Source organism: Crotalus tigris, unplaced genomic scaffold (genome assembly GCF_016545835.1).
Source record: "Crotalus tigris isolate CLP2741 ecotype Arizona unplaced genomic scaffold, ASM1654583v1 scf7180000019970.211369, whole genome shotgun sequence".
Classification (NCBI taxonomy): domain Eukaryota; kingdom Metazoa; phylum Chordata; class Lepidosauria; order Squamata; family Viperidae; genus Crotalus; species Crotalus tigris.
This window is the reverse complement of record NW_024097799.1, coordinates 134,652-152,740: the sequence shown is the minus strand read 5'-3', so window position 1 is coordinate 152,740 and position 18,089 is coordinate 134,652. Positions and strand designations below refer to the sequence as shown.

Below are 18,089 nucleotides of genomic sequence, written 5' to 3'. Positions count from 1 at the left end.
ATATCTGTCCTTGGATGAGGAAGCAGAACAGATTGGGTCCATCTGGGATTTGTACCGAGGTGTCATTTGACAGAATTGTAGCTGTGGAACTTTATTAGAGAAGCAAAGCAACATAAATGATGTATAAATTGTAGGCTCATATTGAGATGTCTCTCAGCAGAATTCAAGCATTTGGGAAAGGGCAAAACAACATCACACAAAGTTTCGCTCCAATGTTGTTGATATGCTGAAGCCATGGACAAGATGATCAGCTAAATTTTACAGCTCTAGTATAACTTCAGCAAGACAGTAAATAAAGAATGCAAGAATATCAGTGAGAGATGGACACAAAAAATGGTGTGCTATTATTCACGATCCATTGTGTAATCTTACAATCTATGATCCCAACAGCCAAATTAAAAGATAGTTAAGAGCTGTGTACATCCAACAGAACAGCTGAAAGGGAATCAGCTTTATTTTAAACCATATACCGTATATGCCGGCGTATAAGGCGACTTCCACGAGTGCTAAAATCGGCGCCAAAGACAGGAGTCGTCTTATACGCCAAGTCGTCTTATACGCCGGAAATACTGGTAGTTTCCGGTGTATAAGATGACGTTCTAGGAATGCGGCTCGACGATAAAGACGGGGGTCGTCTTATACGCCGGGTCGCCTTGTATGCCGGCATATACGGTAATAACACTGTTAATAATTTGTGAGGTTCTGAAAGTAGACTCAGCATGGTAGATCACTGACATCTTCCTATCTTATCAGCCAAGCAGAGTGAAATGGCACTTCACTTTGCTCCATTAGATACAATCCAATGAGGAGAACATTTGGCTCTATATCTTGCTACAGCAATCCTGACTTTCTGGCCCTTGATCTATGCCAGGGGTCTTCAAACCTGACCCTTTTATGACTTGTGGACTTCAACTCCCAGAATTCCTCAGCCAGCGTGCCTGGCTGAGGAATTCTGGGAGTTGAAGTCCACAAGTCATAAAAGGGCCAAGTTTGAAGATCCCTGATCTATGCAATGTGGGTTTGAATCAGTGGTGGGATTCAGCCAGTTCGCACCACTTCAGCAGAACTGGTAGCTAATTTTTTTTTGCCCACGCTTCTGGAAGCGTCATCCACACAGAGAACTGGTTGTTCACGTATTTGAATCCCACTACTGGTTTGAATAAATATTGGATATTGTGATGTACTCTGCACAAGTTCCTAATCCTGCTCATTTTACCTCCCTTTCCTTGTAAGAGTATATCTAGATTCGAAAGGATGTAGGTGGGTTATACAATTTAACCTTTTTGGAACTATTCACCTCTAAGAGGTATATCTTCCATTCCAGGTACAGTTGGGATATTGGATTTGTGACTATAATAGCAAGGGAGTTCACCTAAAATTAAAGACAGAAGCTTTGCATCAACAGAGCATTCCTAGTTCAAAATATCTCTTTCCAATTGCAACTCTATACAATAAAAAAATGGCTGTCTACCTCTACAGCTAGATATTTGGAAGCCAATGTACATTGTAAAAATATATTGCACTTTTTGGTGAATTACTATACAATCCTACTAGTTACCATTCAGGAATAAATGATGTTGAATTGAATGACTCATATTAAAGAGTGGTGGTAGAATTGCAGCCTCCTCTTCAATACAAAAATAGGTTTTTGAACTTTGATAGTTCTTTCTCCTCCCAAGCTGAAACACCTTTTTTGACAAGTCTATGGAACTTGAAATAGCATCTCTGCAGGGGAACCATTGATGTTTCCTCTTGAGGACCATTTTTGGAATCTTATTATCACTGTAAGAGACAAAATAACATTCTAACATTAGAGATAAATATAAACAGGCAAAGTTACCTGAGCTGCAGAAATGTGGACATCCATTGAGAGTCTGAAAAGAGTTTCTATATCACTTTATGCCATCACATGGATGTCTGGACTTTTGCAGCCCAATTATAATAGCATTAAATATAATGAAAGACATTTGAAAAACTCATGTCCACAGAAATGAAATGCAAGGGGATAGCACAAACAAGGATAAATATGGTCCTTAAAGTGTCGATGTCAGAATCCAATTATATTTCATCTTTAAATTATCAAATATAGAAACTCCCAATTCTGCCTTCTCTGGATTCTGCCATAAGAGGGAGAGAAGGGGGAGAGCAAAGGGGCTTTATGGCCCTCACTTCCTTCTTTACACTTCAAAGAGCTGAATGTGTGTTTATTGTAACCTCTAAGCGTTAACATATCAAAGAAGGGTAATTGCCTTTCATGTAGTATCTGAAGTCTCCATCCAGACGGAAGAAAGAAGAAAGGAGGTGGAATTGTGATACTTGAAACCATCACTGGAAGGGGGGTTGATTGGGTGGGACTACTGGGGAACCCCTTAAAACCTTGAATGGGAGAGCTTGGACCCCAAGTCCTGTCTAGCATGCCTGCAACCATTTTCTCTTAATAAAGGATTCCTGTTGGAAGAACTATTCCAAGAGTTCTGTCTTCTTAAGATGCAAAGTGGGGTGGGTCCTTACATTAGACAGGACTTGGGTTAGGGTTAGGGATGTAGTAGATGTCCCTGCAACCCCAGGGACATCTACTGATCCAGGAGCTCCCACCCCCTACCGGACCACAGATGGCAATCTGGACGGAAGACACTACCACCCACAACAGAGGCACCGATCCATTCCAAGACGTCCACCGTTGGAAGTGAAATTCAAAGGGGAGCCAACACGCTTGGGGTTTTTCCTAACCCAAGTCCTCAGCTACATGGAGGAATATGGGCAGGATATTCCCAGCGACAAAGCCCGCATCCGGATCGTGCAATCTGCCCTGGATGGACCAGCTGCGGATTGGGTAGTGAACTTGCATGACTCCAATGCCCCAGAACTCAGTAACTTCAACCGTTTCATGTCCTCTTTGAGAAGACGATTTGAAGACCCCCTGGCTGATCGCAAAGCCCGTGAAAGAATAACAACGATGAGGCAGGGCAAACGCCCAGTGGCTGAGTATACCCAAGAATTCCGGGCCATTGCCAGCAAACTGAATTGGCCAGAAGACATCCTCCTTGGCCATTTCAAAGACGGACTAAACTATGATCTATATGATGCTTGCCTGCCCCGAGGGGACCCACATCGACTTGAGGAATGGTACGTCTTGGCAGAGGAAGCAGAGATCGACATATTGAAGAGGCACCGCCGAGGAAAACAATGGAGCCGCCCCCCGCCTGAGCTGACACACCAACCGGTGAAATCATTGGATACAGCCAAGAAGCAAATGGGATGTTTCAAGTGCGGAAGAGAAGGGCATCGAGCTGTAGAATGCCGCTCAAAGGCCCCCCAGCACAACCCAGACAGATCCCCAATCAACAAACCCGGAAAGTATTCAGCTAAGCCAAAACAAACGGCCATGAGAATGATGGAAATTGCAGAAACCCCCACCTCTGCTCACCAAGGGGAAAGGACTCCAGCCTACACCACAGGGCCGGTGGATGCCTCAGATGACAGCTCGGAGGGCGAACCCCTGGTAAGTGGATGCATCACACCCATCTTCAAAACAGTGACTATATTAATCCCCCCCATGCCCGAAGCTGTGAAGGTGAAAGCCTTAATAGACTCTGGCTGTACCCGCTGCCTCATTAGCCCAACACTAGTGGGGAATCTGGGCATCCCATCCAGGAGACTGGAACAACCAATCTCATTTGGCCAGCTAGATGGATCCATAGCAGGGGGGGTGCCAGCTACCCTAGCCACTTTGCCAATACATCTCTCCCTGGGCAACCATGAAGAGGACTTAACGTTTGTGGTGACCCCAGGTATGGAATGCCCAATGATTCTAGGGATGGAATGGTTGAAAAAATGGAACCCCTGGGTAAATTGGAGGACGACAGAAATCAAATTCCCGAAGGGGGACCCTATGGACTTAAAACCCCAAGGGAGGCTACCAGAATCAAGAATAGAAAAAGCATCCATAGGAGAGGAAAAAAGATTAACAGAAATACCAGAGGAATATAGGGACCTTGCTGAAGTCTTCAGTGAGGAGAGGGCGAATGAGCTTCCCCCCCACCGACCCACAGACTGTACCATTGAATTCAAGCCTGGGGCAAAACTCCCGAAGCCCAGATTATACTCCATGAGCCCAAAGGAGAAGGAGGAAATGGAAAGATTTATAAAAAAAAACCTGGAGAGAGGTTTCATTGAGCCAGCCAAGCCTAAAGTGGCTGCCCCGGTCCTTTTTAGAGAGAAGAAGGATGGCTCTTTACGTTTATGCGTGGATTATAGGGCCCTGAATACAATCAGTGAAAGCAACCTATACCCGCTGCCCCTCATGAAAGACATGCTGTCACACCTATCGAAAGGGAAAATTTTTTCTAAACTAGACTTAAGGGAAGCTTACTATCGAGTGAGAATCAAGGAAGGGGACGAATGGAAGACTGCATTTAACTGCCCCATGGGGTGCTATCAATTCAAAGTCTTGCCATTTGGATTACAAGGGGGCCCTGCAGTCTTTATGCAACTAATCAATGACGTTCTAAGGGAGCACCTGTTTAAGGGGGTCCTTGTTTACTTGGACGACATTCTTATCTTTACCGAAACAAAAGAAGAACACGTCAAACTTGTCAGAGCGGTTTTAAAGAAGCTGCGAGCCGCTCACCTATATGCCAAACTCTCAAAATGCGAATTCCACCAGGAAAGGATAGACTACCTAGGCTATCGCATATCCCCACAGGGCATTGAAATGGACCCAGAGAAGGTCAAAGCAGTATTAGAATTGGGCACCACCCCGCACAAGAAAGCAACTACAAAGTTTCCTGGGCTTTGCAAATTTTTACCGCCAATTCATCCCCTCATTTGCACAGATAGCCTTGCCCCTCACTAACTTACTAAAAACGAAGGGAACATCCTCAGTAAAACCTAGCCAGCCACTAACATGGACAATGGAGTGCCAAGCAGCGTTTGAGAGACTAAAGAGACTTTTTTCTGCCGAACCAGTACTAAGGCACCCAGACATGGACAAACCCTTCATAATACAGGCAGATGCAAGTGATGTGGCAGTGGGGGCTGTGCTATTACAAGAAAATGATGATGCAGTATTGCAACCCTGTGCATATACATCCAAGAAACTCACGGAAACAGAACAGCGCTGGCCTGTATGGGAGAAGGAGGCTTATGGGATACGTTGGGCATTACTCACATGGCGACAGTTCCTGGAAGGCAACAAAATCCCCTTCCAGGTGTGGACTGATCACAAAAATTTGGAAGCCCTGAAAACTTCCAGGAAACTCAATCCCAAACAAGCCCGCTGGTCCCAGCATTTTCACCAATTCCAATTTAAGCTCAAACATTTACCAGGAAGAAAGAACTTCCTGGCAGATGCACTATCTCGCATGCCCCAATATAACAGCGCACGAACCACAGACTCTAGACCAATAATGGCAGAGTCACAACTGGCAGCACCAGTAACCACAAGAACCCAAGCCAAATTAAAACCACAACTGGACAGCCAAACTGGAATTGAATTCAGAAAAAGTTTGGAAACAGATGATTGGTTCCAGAAAAACAAAAATGTGTGCACAATGAAAGACGGGTTGCCTTGGATAGGGGAAAAGTTATATATACCAACAACTCAAAGAGTAACTTTCATGCACCTTTGCCATGACACAAAATCAGCAGGGCATTTTGGATTTGTAAAAACTTTACATTTAATTAAACGGCAATTTTGGTGGCCATCCATGAAAAAGGACATTGAAAGTTATATAGCCAGTTGTCCAAAATGTGCCACGGCAAAGAGGTTGCAAGGGAAAGTGCCAGGACTATTGCAAACAGTGGCAAGTCCCTCAGCCCCCTGGAGAGAAATAGCCATGGATTTTATAGTGGAATTGCCAGAAAGCAATGGGAATACTGTGGTCTGGACGGTCACGGACTTGTTTTCCAAACAGGTGCACTTTATCCCTTGCCAAAAGATTCCCACTGCAAAAGCCTTAGCAAAACTTTTCATCCAACACATTTACAGATTGCATGGGGCACCCCAACGCATCATCTCTGACAGGGGGGTGCAATTTACGTCTGCATTTTGGAAGGAATTTTTATCCCTCTTAGGAACCACTCAGGGACTGACATCTAGCCACCACCCTCAAGGAAATGGGGGGGCTGAAAAAATGAACTCAGTACTTAAGCAATATTTAAGATGTTTTCTTAGTTTCCAGCAGACCGAGTGGGCGGACTTACTCCCCTTTGCAGAAGTTGCCTACAATAATGCAGTCCACTCCAGCACAGGTTACACTCCTTTTCAAATAGCCACCGGTCAAAGTTTCAACCCCATGCCAGAATTAACCCCAAACGAACCAACGATCCCCTCGCTGAAAGAATGGATGGAAAAATTACAAAACACCTGGCCAATAGTCAGAAAAGCACTAGATGAAGCTAGGCAGGCTTACAAAACACAAGCCGATAAAAAAAGGGTTGAGCCTACACCATTCATTATAGGAGAGATGGTGTACTTATCTACAAAATACCTAAAGTCCCTACAGCCCTGTAAAAAACTTGGACCAAAATACATAGGACCTTTTCCAATTAAAAGAATCATAAATCCAGTAACAGTAGAATTAGAATTACCCAAAAATCTCAGGCAAATACACCCAATTTTTCATTGCAGCTTGCTGAAAAGAGAGCATCAGTCACCTCTACGGCCAAAAATCCCCCCCCACCACCTCCAATCATGGTGGAGGGTGAACAACACTTCGAAATAAAGGAAGTCCTTGACTCTAGGAGATATCATGGAGCAACTCAGTACCTAGTTGCCTGGAAACACCTCCCTCCCTCACAAAATGAGTGGGTCCATAAACGTCATGTCAGAGCCCCGAAGCTATTGAAGAAGTTTCACACAGAGTATCCTAACAAGCCTAACTAAAATTTTTACTTGCGTTTTCTTTCAGGTGGATCTCTCTTATTGTTAAGAGGGGCCGGATGTCAGAATCCAATTATATTTCATCTTTAAATTATCAAATATAGAAACTCCCAATTCTGCCTTCTCTGGATTCTGCCATAAGAGGGAGAGAAGGGGGAGAGCAAAGGGGCTTTATGGCCCTCACTTCCTTCTTTACACTTCAAAGAGCTGAATGTGTGTTTATTGTAACCTCTAAGCGTTAACATATCAAAGAAGGGTAATTGCCTTTCATGTAGTATCTGAAGTCTCCATCCAGACGGAAGAAAGAAGAAAGGAGGTGGAATTGTGATACTTGAAACCATCACTGGAAGGGGGGTTGATTGGGTGGGACTACTGGGGAACCCCTTAAAACCTTGAATGGGAGAGCTTGGACCCCAAGTCCTGTCTAGCATGCCTGCAACCATTTTCTCTTAATAAAGGATTCCTGTTGGAAGAACTATTCCAAGAGTTCTGTCTTCTTAAGATGCAAAGTGGGGTGGGTCCTTACAGTCCATGCGATATTGATTGTTTGGCCCAATGCATTTCCAACCAACCCAAAGGCCCTTTTTCAAGTGTCTGTAGTTGAAAAATGTATAAAAAGCCCTTGGTGCTCTCTGAGCTTGATTGTTTTCTTGAAGACGTTTCATTACCTAAACTAGGTAACTTCATCAGTGCACTGATGATGTTGCATCTGCAAGAAAACAACCAAGGTTAGAGAGTACCAAGAACCCTTCATTTCAACCCTGAGCTGCAAATATTCTCCTTTATTGGTATATGTACAGAAAGCATTTAATTAAAAGAAATGACCAGAGAGAGTGCACTTTATAGAACTAATGGTTCCATTGAACATACAATATGATATTCTCTGTCTCTCTCTGCCTCCCTCCCTCTCTCTGTCTCTGTCTCTCTCCTGCTCTCCTGGTGGTGGCAGGATCAATTGGGCTCCTAAAGGAGAATGGCTCCACCAGATCCCAGGAACAACTTCAGAGCTCTTTGTCCAGAAGAGTGCAGTGCTAGGGAGAGTTAAGATCCTAAGCAGAGCCCTCAAACTCCCAGACCTGAGATTGAGAAAGACATAAGGGCGAGAAGGGAATATATATTTGTGTATATATGTATGTATATGTGACTCTCTCTCTCTCTCTCTCTCTCTCTCTCTCTCTCTCTCTCTCACACACACACACACACAGAGAGAGATGATGCATCAAGGAGCTATAAATAAAAAACCTATAGTACTTAAAAGAACTCAAGTTTTTAACAAATGCTTTTCTTCCCTGATATCTTGTTGCTATCAATATTAAAAGTTGAAACTAAAGGATTTTTGGGTTTAAAATATTTACTTAAGTATTTATTACAGTGATTGGTATCCTGTTTGTTCATATTCTTCTACACTATAAAAACAATGATAGGAAAGTACACTTTAACTCTATGAAGGGAGAACAACTTCCCACATATTTTTTTTACTATACATGCTCCTCTGATCAGGTAATCCATCTGAGATTAATTCTCCATATCTCACAAAAGGAAGCCTTCACTTCTGCTATTTGTTTGCAGTCTTCTAGCAACATTTAAACTAAGCCCAGTTGTTTTCTCCCTGATATGCCATGGATTCTTTTTAGCAGTCAGTTATCTATCAGAGCAAAATAAATAATTTTGTGTGTGTCTTCATCTGGCATAAAATTGAATTATCTTCCCATTTATGCTTTGTCCCTTCACAAAGAGCTGGAGGATTACATTAATAAAAATGCTATCATGGTAAGAAACAACAGAGGGGTGGGGCAAAGAAAGAAAGATGTTTACTAGGTGTTCTCCCATATAATACTTAGACAAAATATAAATAGGATGGTCTTGCAGTGTTTCTCAACCTTGGCCATTTTAAGATGTGTAGACTTCAACTCCCAAAATTCCCCAGCCAGCATGGCTGGCTAGGGAATTCTGGGAGTTGAAGTCCACATATCTTAAAATGGCCAAGGTTGAGAAACACTGGAAAGAGAAGGAAGACCCTGTACCTCTGCATTGTAATAATCTAAAGCTGTTCATGAGGATTATTTTCCTCCACAATTTGCAGACCATTTGGATTCCTATCTATCAATCCTTAGAATTTCTCTCATGGGGTGTTTTCAAATCTGATACAGGTAGTCCTTGATTTATGACCACAATTGAGCCCAAAGTTTATATTAAGCAAGACATTTGTTAAGTGAGTTTTTCCCCATTTTATGATCTTTCTTGCCACAGCTGCTACTCGTGTTTCCCCAAAAATAAGACCGGGTCTTTTTTTTTTTTTTGTCTCCAGAAGAGGCAACCAGGTCTTATTTTCAGGGGATGTCTTACTCACCTCTGGCACCAACAGCCCCACCCAGCTGGTCCACTTCTTCTAGGGCTAAAGGAACAGCTTCATTCTGCAAATGCATGCAGAGGTCTTGCAGAACCAAACTATGGATTGAATCCATAGCTCAGTTCTCGGCTGCAGTGCCTTCCAGAAAGGCCTGTGACTGAGAAATGCAGGCCTGGCTGCAGAAGACACCTCAGAAGTGGGCTGGCAAGGAGAGGCCTAGCTGCAAGGTAAGTGGGTGCAGGGCGCGTAGGGCAGATCCACACCCCCCACCCCACCCTAGCTTGATTTTTAAGTGTGTGCCTCACCCCCAAACTAGGGCTTATTTTTTGGGGTTGGACTTATTTTAGGCCCATCCCCAAAAATCAAGCTAGGGCTTATTTTCAGAGTAGGCCTTACTTTCGGGAAAACACGGTAGGTGAATCACTGCAGCTGTTAAGTTAGTAACCTGGCTGTTAAGTGAATCTGTCTTTCCCATTGACTTTGCTTGTCGGAAGGTTGCAAAAAGGGATCACATTACCTCAGGGGTACAGCAACAATCATAAATACAAACTGCTTGCCAAACATCTGAATGTTGATCATATGACCATGGAGATGCTGCAATGGTTGTGTGAAAAATGGTCATGAGTCACTTTTTTCAGAGCCTTTGTAACTTTGAATGGTCACTAAACGAATGGTTGTGAGTTGAGGACTACATGTTTTGGCACAGCTAGGGAAGCTGCATAATAATAGATAGTGTATAGACCAGGAAAAATACCTAACAAGATCCTGGGTGACAAAGGGACTTCAAAGCATTCATATGACCAATGGTTGCCAAATCACTCCAACAGGATGGAATGTCTTGAGAAGAACAAGTCTATCATCACTTCATGACACAAATAACATGACTTGCACATTTGCATCAGATATTGTGACAAAAATATTAAGTTGTATCTTTTGTGTGTTGGTAAGACTCACGTCTTTATTTTGCTTTAAGTGTGGTTTACTATAGCAGCTGGTTGTACCTACATCCAAAGATTACATGGAAAACTAAAGATTATATGGAAAACTAGTTTGCTATTGAAGGAGTCTATGATAGAGAAGTTCCTGTCTTCAGTTGCTTCTGCTCACCCTTCCCAAACACCATTTTGTGAGCCAGCGTGCCTGGCTGAGGAATTCTGGGAGTTGAAGTCCACAAGTCATAAAAGGGCCAAGTTTGAAGACCCCTGCCTTAGGAAATGACCCTAGGTGCACAATTAACAATTAAAAAGGACAGATCTATCTTAACACACCCAATGTATCAAAAGCTTAAAGTTTGAATGGAACATAAAGTCAAGTGAGAATAATTACAGGTCATTAATGATTTAATTAAATATCTAATCCTTAAGGAGGATAATGTGCTATGGAAAATATTTTAAGTTTTAGAAAATAAATCTCTGGGTTTTAATGACACATTAGCAAACGTCAAAGGATTTTTATTTGCAAGTTATTATGTATTGGATGCTATAAATATGTGTATATATAATATAAATATAATAATAGCAACTCAGATAGAATTGTGTCACTGAAGACGTGAGCTAAATACAATAAAAGAGTTAAAAAAATCTCTCTGGTATCTCCTCAGTAAAGCTGATATTTAAATTATGACGCTATAATCATAATATTGCAGCGTTCCTCACAGCCTGAAAATTGGGCTTAATCTCTCATTCTCCGTGTAATTATTTCTTAGTTGAATTTATGGTAGCCCATGAGCCTGCTTTTTTTGTTCCTAAGGTGACAACATTTTTTTTTTGTTCCTGAATTCTAGGTGAATTGGCATCACTTATAACTGAGAAATGCTTTTGCTCTACAGGTTCAGCTTGAGCTATATATGAGCTTGTAACCTCTGAAGAAGAATGCTGAAGTGAAACTTTCTTTCAATTGAAAGAAATTGTATTGTTCAGCAGAATATGGATCTTGAAATGCTGAAGCTTTTCTGCTTCTGGAATAAGCTGCCCTCAAGCTCATCACATGCCTGCACTGTGATGGTAGCTAATTTGATGGTGGTTTGAGTTTACCACCACCAGCCGCAGCTGTAGACTTAGATTCAAAGGGTTCGGAAGCATCTCTTCATCCTCATGATCATTGCTTTTAACCCTGAGTTGTTCTATGAGAGAATGGGCTGACTTGATTAAAAATCAGCATTGCCATCTCTTTTTCTTGTATTCGGAAAAGATCCTCTTGTCCTCAGTGGCTCTTTCCTCAACTTTCTAACAAACTTGCTAGCATAGTCTCTCTCTCTCTCTTTTTCTGTTTCTCTTTTTCAGTTTCTCTCTCTTTGCGGGGGCTGATGGTGTCAGGCAGCAGCTGCCCTGGCCCCTGCCTCATGTTGCCTTGCTCCGCAGCAATTGGCACCCCCACCCCGCCTTGCCTCACCCCACAGGATGAGCCCCCTGCCCATCACCCCATCTGCCAGAGACCCCCTGGAACTCCCCCAACCCTGCCCAGCCCCCACAGGTGTCCCTCCCACAAGCAACATTGAGGTGGTCACACCCACCCTGGCCACACCCACCCGCTCTGCCGTGACCACCGCAGCTATGCCCACCCAGTGGGCCATGCCCACCCGGCACCCAGCAATAAATAAGTAGGTTTTGGGTTGCAGTTTGGGCACTCAGTCTCTAAAAGGTTCGCCATCATTGACATAGGGTGAAGAAGAGGCAGGAGCAATGGAGGTCAGCCTAGCTACTCAAGAGGCAGTAGTCTCACCCCTCTTGATGGGCTGCATCAGGCATTGGCTATTTAGCATAGCAGCAGGAGGAAGCATCATTGGGAAGAACGCATACATTTTGGTGCCTAGCATTGAGCTTCCTGACCCTGACCATGGGCTTAGATGTTGGATTTGCCCCTGTCTAAACTAACTAGGACAGTGTTTCTCAACCTTGACCACTTGAAGATACAGTGGGGCAAAAAAGTATTTAGTCAGCCACCAATTGTGCAAGTTCTCCCACTTAAAAAGATGAGAGAGGCCTGTAATTGTCATCATAGATAGACCTCAACTATGAGAGACAAAACGAGAAAACAAATCCAGACAATCACATTGCCTGATTTGGAAAGAATTTATTTGCAAATTATGGTGGAAAATAAGTATTTGGTCACCTACAAACAAGCAAGATTTCTGGCTCTCACAGACCTGTAACTTCTTCTTTAAGAGGCTCCTCTGTCCTCCACTCATTACCTGTATTAATGGCACCTGTTTGAACTTGTTATCAGTATAAAAGACACCTGTCCACAACCTCAAACAGTCACACTCCAAACTCCACTATGGTGAAGACCAAAGAGCTGTCGAAGGACACCAGAAACAAAATTGTAGACCTGTACCAGGCTGGGAAGACTGAATCTGCAATAGGCAAGCAGCTTTGTATGAAGAAATCAACTGTGGGAGCAATAATTAGAAAATGGAAGACATACAAAACCACTGATAATCTCCCTCGATCTGGGGCTTCACGCAAGATCTCACCCCATGGGGTCAACATGATCACAAGAACGGTGAGCAAAAATCCCAGAACCACATGGGGGGACCTAATGAATGACCTGCAGAGAGCTGGGACCTAAGTAACAAAGGCAACCATCAGTAACACACTACGCCGCCAGGGACTCAGATCCTGCAGTGCCAGACGTGTCCCCCTGCTTAAGTCAGTACATGTCTGGGCCCATCTGAAATTTGCTAGAGAGCATTTGGATGATCCAGAAGAGGATTGTGAGAATGTCCTATGGTCACTTGAAACCAAAGTAGAACTGTTTGGTAGAAACACAACTCGTCGTGTTTGGAGGAGAGAGAATGCTGAGTTGCATCCAAAGAACACCATACCTACTGTGATGCATGGGGTGGCAACATCATGCTTTGGAACTGTTTCTCTGCAAAGGGACCAGGACAACTGATCCGTGTACAGGAAAGAATGAATGGGGCCATGTATCATGAGATTTTGAGTGCAAACCTCCTTTCATCAGCAAGGACATTGAAGATGAAACGTGGCTGGGTCTTTCAGCATGACAATGATCCCAAATACACTGCCCGGGCAACGAAGGAGTGGCTTTGTAAGAAGCATTTCAAGGTCCTGGAGTGGCCTAGCCAGTCTCCAGATCTCAACCCCATAGAAAACCTTTGGAGGGAGTTGAAAGTTCGTGTTGCCCAGCGACAGCCCCAAAACATCACTGCTCTAGAGGAGATCTGCATGGAGGAATGGGCCAACATACCAGCAACAGTGTGTGCCAACCTTGTGAAGACTTACAGAAAAAGTTTGACCTCTGTCATTGCCAACAAAGGATATATAACAAAGTATTGAGATGAACTTTTGATACTGACCAAATACTTATTTTCCACCATAATTTGCAAATAAATTCTTTCCAAATCAGACAATGTGATTGTCTGGATTTGTTTTCTCATTTTGTCTCTCATAGTCGAGGTCTACCTATGATGAAAATTACAGGCCTCTCTCATCTTTTTAAGTGGGAGAACTTGCACAATTGGTGGCTGACTAAATACTTTTTTGCCCCACTGTATGTGGATTTCAACCACCAGAATTCTCTCGCCAGCATGAATTCTGGGCATTGAAGTCTGCACATCTCCAGGTGCTCACGGTTGAGAAACACTGAGCTAGTAACACTAAATTTGGCCCTAATTATGAGATAAGTTTTTATAAGAAAAAGAAAGGTTGTGAGGCAATGCTTGAAACATTTTGTTCAACATAAATGAGGAGTCAGGTTGATTTTTAGTCAGTTTGACTTCTGGAAAGATGGCAAAGCAAGTAAGCAAAAATGATCAGCTTATTGGAAAACTTAATCCCAGGACATTGATCCCTTGACATATGGGCCCCACCATGTTTACCTGATGCAGCATTGCAAATTGAAAACAAATTCCAGGATTACATTTTGAAATACTTTTTTTTAATCCATTGTGTAGAGCAGTGATGGCGAACCTTTTAGACACCGAGTGCCCAAACTGCAATCCAAAACCCACTTATTTATCGCAAAGTGCCAGGGCCACATCAGCATTGTGGTGCCCTGGGGGGGGGGCAGGGAGGCGCCTCTGAGTGCCCCCTCTGGCACGCAAAACCCAGGGGCACAAAAATGGGCCACCATGCTACAAGGTGCAAAAACGGCTACCGCCGCACCACAGAGTGCAGATACAAGGCTGCAACATGCAAGAATGGGGCAGGGCTAGTGAGTATCATGCAGGCACTAGCCCTGCCCCATGTGCAGCGTGTGTGTGCTCGCGGCCCCATGCGCACATAAATGCATGTAAAATGCTTCCCCCTCCCTTTTCTTCCAGTCCACCAATTGACAATAGTTGGTGACCTCTGCTCTATCACCTTTACTCGAGGTTGCTAGTCAGCCACTTCGCCTCCTTTCTGCTGGGCGGGGGTCCTGCTCTGGGTGGCAGTGGCGGCCTGATGGAGCTGCTTCTGGCAGTGGGGGCGCATGTGCCAACAGAGAGGGCTCTGAGTGCCGCCTCTGGCATGCATGCCATAGGTTCGCCACCACTGGTGTAGAGAGTTAGAAACAATATACTTTAAAAAATGGATTCAATCTGCCAAATTGTGTATGCTATGGAAATAAGCTATTTTTCTCTTACATTGATTTCAATAGAGACATGCCCCCTCCCCATAAATAAACAAAGATATAATTAAAATCCCAAACAAATTTAGTTTTAGCTCCTATACTATTAGCTTGATTTAGCTTTACAGAACAGTATCTAATAGGTTCTAAGATGCAGAGGCACAGCAGGTAAAAATGAAGCCTTTTCACTAATCCAAGCGATTTTTGTTGACCTGCGCTATGATTATTTCCAAGCAGCAACATTTCCAGAAATTTATATATATTTAGAATCCAAATAAAATTTTAATATAGTTCTTTCCAGATAACAGTTTTGAGGTATCATAGAAGAATTATATGAATTATATCCAAGGTTGATATTATTTTTAATGATCTGAATTTTGTCTCAACTACAGGTATTAACATTTTGCTTAGAGGAAACATATATAAATTCCATTGAAAACTAGTAAATGATGCTACAATGTAAGACTGATAATAGATTGATTTAGTTACTTTGCTTTTCAAAATGTGGCTTTTTGGTCAAAGCATTTTGCCAGAACTACTGCAAAGTGCTTTAGAACAAACAGTCAGCATGCAGCCAAAGGATATTGTAACTGGATATGCCTGCAGCCAGTATGATTGTATCCACACTATGATTTATAATACTTAGTAAATTCTCTTCCTCCAGTTGGTTTGTCCTCAGGTGTTCAAAATACATATCTTCTTTTGGCAGGTCTGTCTGCAGAAATACAGAGACCACCAAAGGGAACAAAGTGAGTAAACAACTCTTTTGTTTGTGTGAGAACCTGTGGCAGGAGTGGGGATACAAAGGCAACCCTCCCTCTGCACCACACCTGACCCTTCCTATTTAATGACCAGTCTTAAATTTCAGTCTTGTTTGTGGGTTAATATGTAATGTCTTTTGGGAATATTGTTTAACAACACAAGTGTTTTTCCATAAAAATACAGAACAGAAGCAGATAGAAGAGGTGACATCCTCACAGGAGAAGGAACTGGCTGAAAAAGATGCCACCATAAGAGCTGTAAGTCATTCATTTCCCTTACAATCCTGATTTAAGCCCCCTCTTTTTGTCTGTGCATCTATATTCGATGACTGATGCATGCTTCCTTTAATTTCTGCATCTTAGTTGGAAGAGGAGAACAAGAGCTTAGCCAGCGAACTGGTCCAGCTTCTGAAGCAGAACGAGGAACTGGAGCACAAAATAAATCTCGATCCAGAAAGTGAGTATTATTTTAACTTAACAACATTTTAATTGTTTTCATTTTAAAAACAAAAGCGACTTATTTATCTTGGCTGTACGAGTTCTAATTCTTTTGTTACTTTTTTTGCCAGGAGATGCTGACAGAAAGGAATTGCAGGTTGAAATATTAAAAAACAAATGTGAAAAGTACCAGAAGGCAATCAGCTGACTCACCACTATAAGTATCTTACATGATAGTAAGAAATTAGAACAACTTCTGTAAGTGAGATTTTATAATGTATTAATTGTACTTCCTCAATTTCTTTTTACAGGAGGTCTCAAAAGAGACTCTCAGGAACAGAGACCTTATAACAGCTCGGGAGCAGGGAATCGACAACGTCTGCTCCACCTCCAGTCTCTACCCTTCTCTGGGAGAAAAATGGCTGTCCATGGTGGTAAGTTTTGTCCTTCCCTTTCTGGGAGAGAAATAGGTATGTTTCAATGGATGACTCTCTACTTTGTTCTAAAATATTTGTTTAACACTTTTCAGACTCTGCGAGAAGCCAACCTGAAGAAAAAACTGATTGTGTGTAAAAGGCAAATGATACAGTTTTTAAGACATTAGATTTTTTTTCTGTGGAAAAGTTATTATATAACATTTGGTAGTAAAAATCAAATCAAGTTCACAACACAATGTTTATTCTTTTACAGTTAGAGCAGTTAGAGTCTAGGGATATTCCCAGGATTTCTCAGGTATACCTATTCAAAAATGTTGAACCAAATATAACATAGAGAAAGATGAGATCCCATGTTTATTGAATAAACGTGAAATAATCACACTGAGAAGTAATTGTTTCCTAGGAGATTTACATAGGAGTCATGCAAGTATCATGTAAGATACTTACAGTGTTGACTCTGGTAATTGCCTTCTGGTCTGAATTTTTCTGAGATTTTTCACATTCAGATTAGCTATAACATTCAGCCATGAAATAGGAGATTTTAGACAGAATGCCCTTTCTCGTGGCATTAGAAATAGAATGTAGATGGTTTTTCTTGATATGCTTGGCTGAATTGTTCCAAAGGCAAATGTGATGAAAAAATTTGCTAATATTCTGCCTGCTAATTTTTGCTGAGAAGTTATTCATCAGATAAATTAAGTTTCGAACTCTTAGCTGGACAGAAAGTGAGGCAAGTGACAAGACCTCACCCTGCCACGCAGAGCTAGGGCTCAGACCGTCAGAGCTGAGACCATTTCCAGCATCATTAAGCCACTGAGCCACCGCTTTCTACAATTCAAATGATCCAAATAGATATGAGTTAATAATGTCCAAAATAGGATTAAAATATGCAAGTAACAATTAGTAGCTGAGGAAATGGGGAGGGGGGGGAGAAAGGGAGAATTGCTTGTAAAGTGCACTTTTTATTTGATTTTTTAAATTCCCTTTTGTTTGCTTTGCTTTTTAATTTTTTTAAGATATTCTCTAAATATGTACATGCAATTCTTTTTTGGCTTTGTTTTGCTTGCATGTCTTAAACAATAGATTTTTTTAAAAAACTATCAACAGATGTTGTATTACAGCCTTTTCTTTGACTTTTGGACAAAGAAAATAGACTTAGAGTCAAAAAAATTATGGTTCAACATTAGAAAGACAAACATATGGCTCCAAACCATTTATAGAATTGATTATTATAGATCAGCTATGGAAGTCTGCAATGAATTATGGCATTAATTTATTGAAATATATATGTCTGTAAATGTGCATTTTGTATATTTTTGTTTCTTTCTTTTTTTTACTTTTTTCTCCCTTTTATAATTTTGTTTTTTCTTTTTGCTTTCAGCTTCTTTTTAAAAAGCTGATCAGGCTATGGTTGGCCATCCAGACTTCCCTAGTTTGGTATTGATTGGGCAGCATTTTCATTGTGAGGTCTTGCGACAATGAATAGGTATCACATTCTGTCCCACAAACTAGCTCAGGGATGTCAAACTCGCAATGTCGTGTCGCTACGTTTCTCATCTTTTTTCCCATTGCCAGCAATGGAGTGGGCGCGGTTTTGGCATGACACATCCGGTCCGCGGGCCGACAGTTTGACACCCCTGAATTAGCTA

General features: G+C 42.1%; 1 long non-coding RNA gene across 1 annotated transcript; it reads left to right on the top strand.

Annotated features, from left to right (window-relative positions):
• The first annotated feature begins 9,404 nt into the window (after positions 1-9,404).
• LOC120318015 lies at positions 9,405-17,338 on the top strand. Its single transcript, XR_005559390.1, has 6 exons — positions 9,405-9,460; positions 15,514-15,553; positions 15,750-15,823; positions 15,929-16,022; positions 16,135-16,437; positions 16,533-17,338. It is a non-coding gene; the product is annotated as an uncharacterized LOC120318015 (long non-coding RNA).
• The last annotated feature ends 751 nt before the right edge of the window (positions 17,339-18,089 follow it).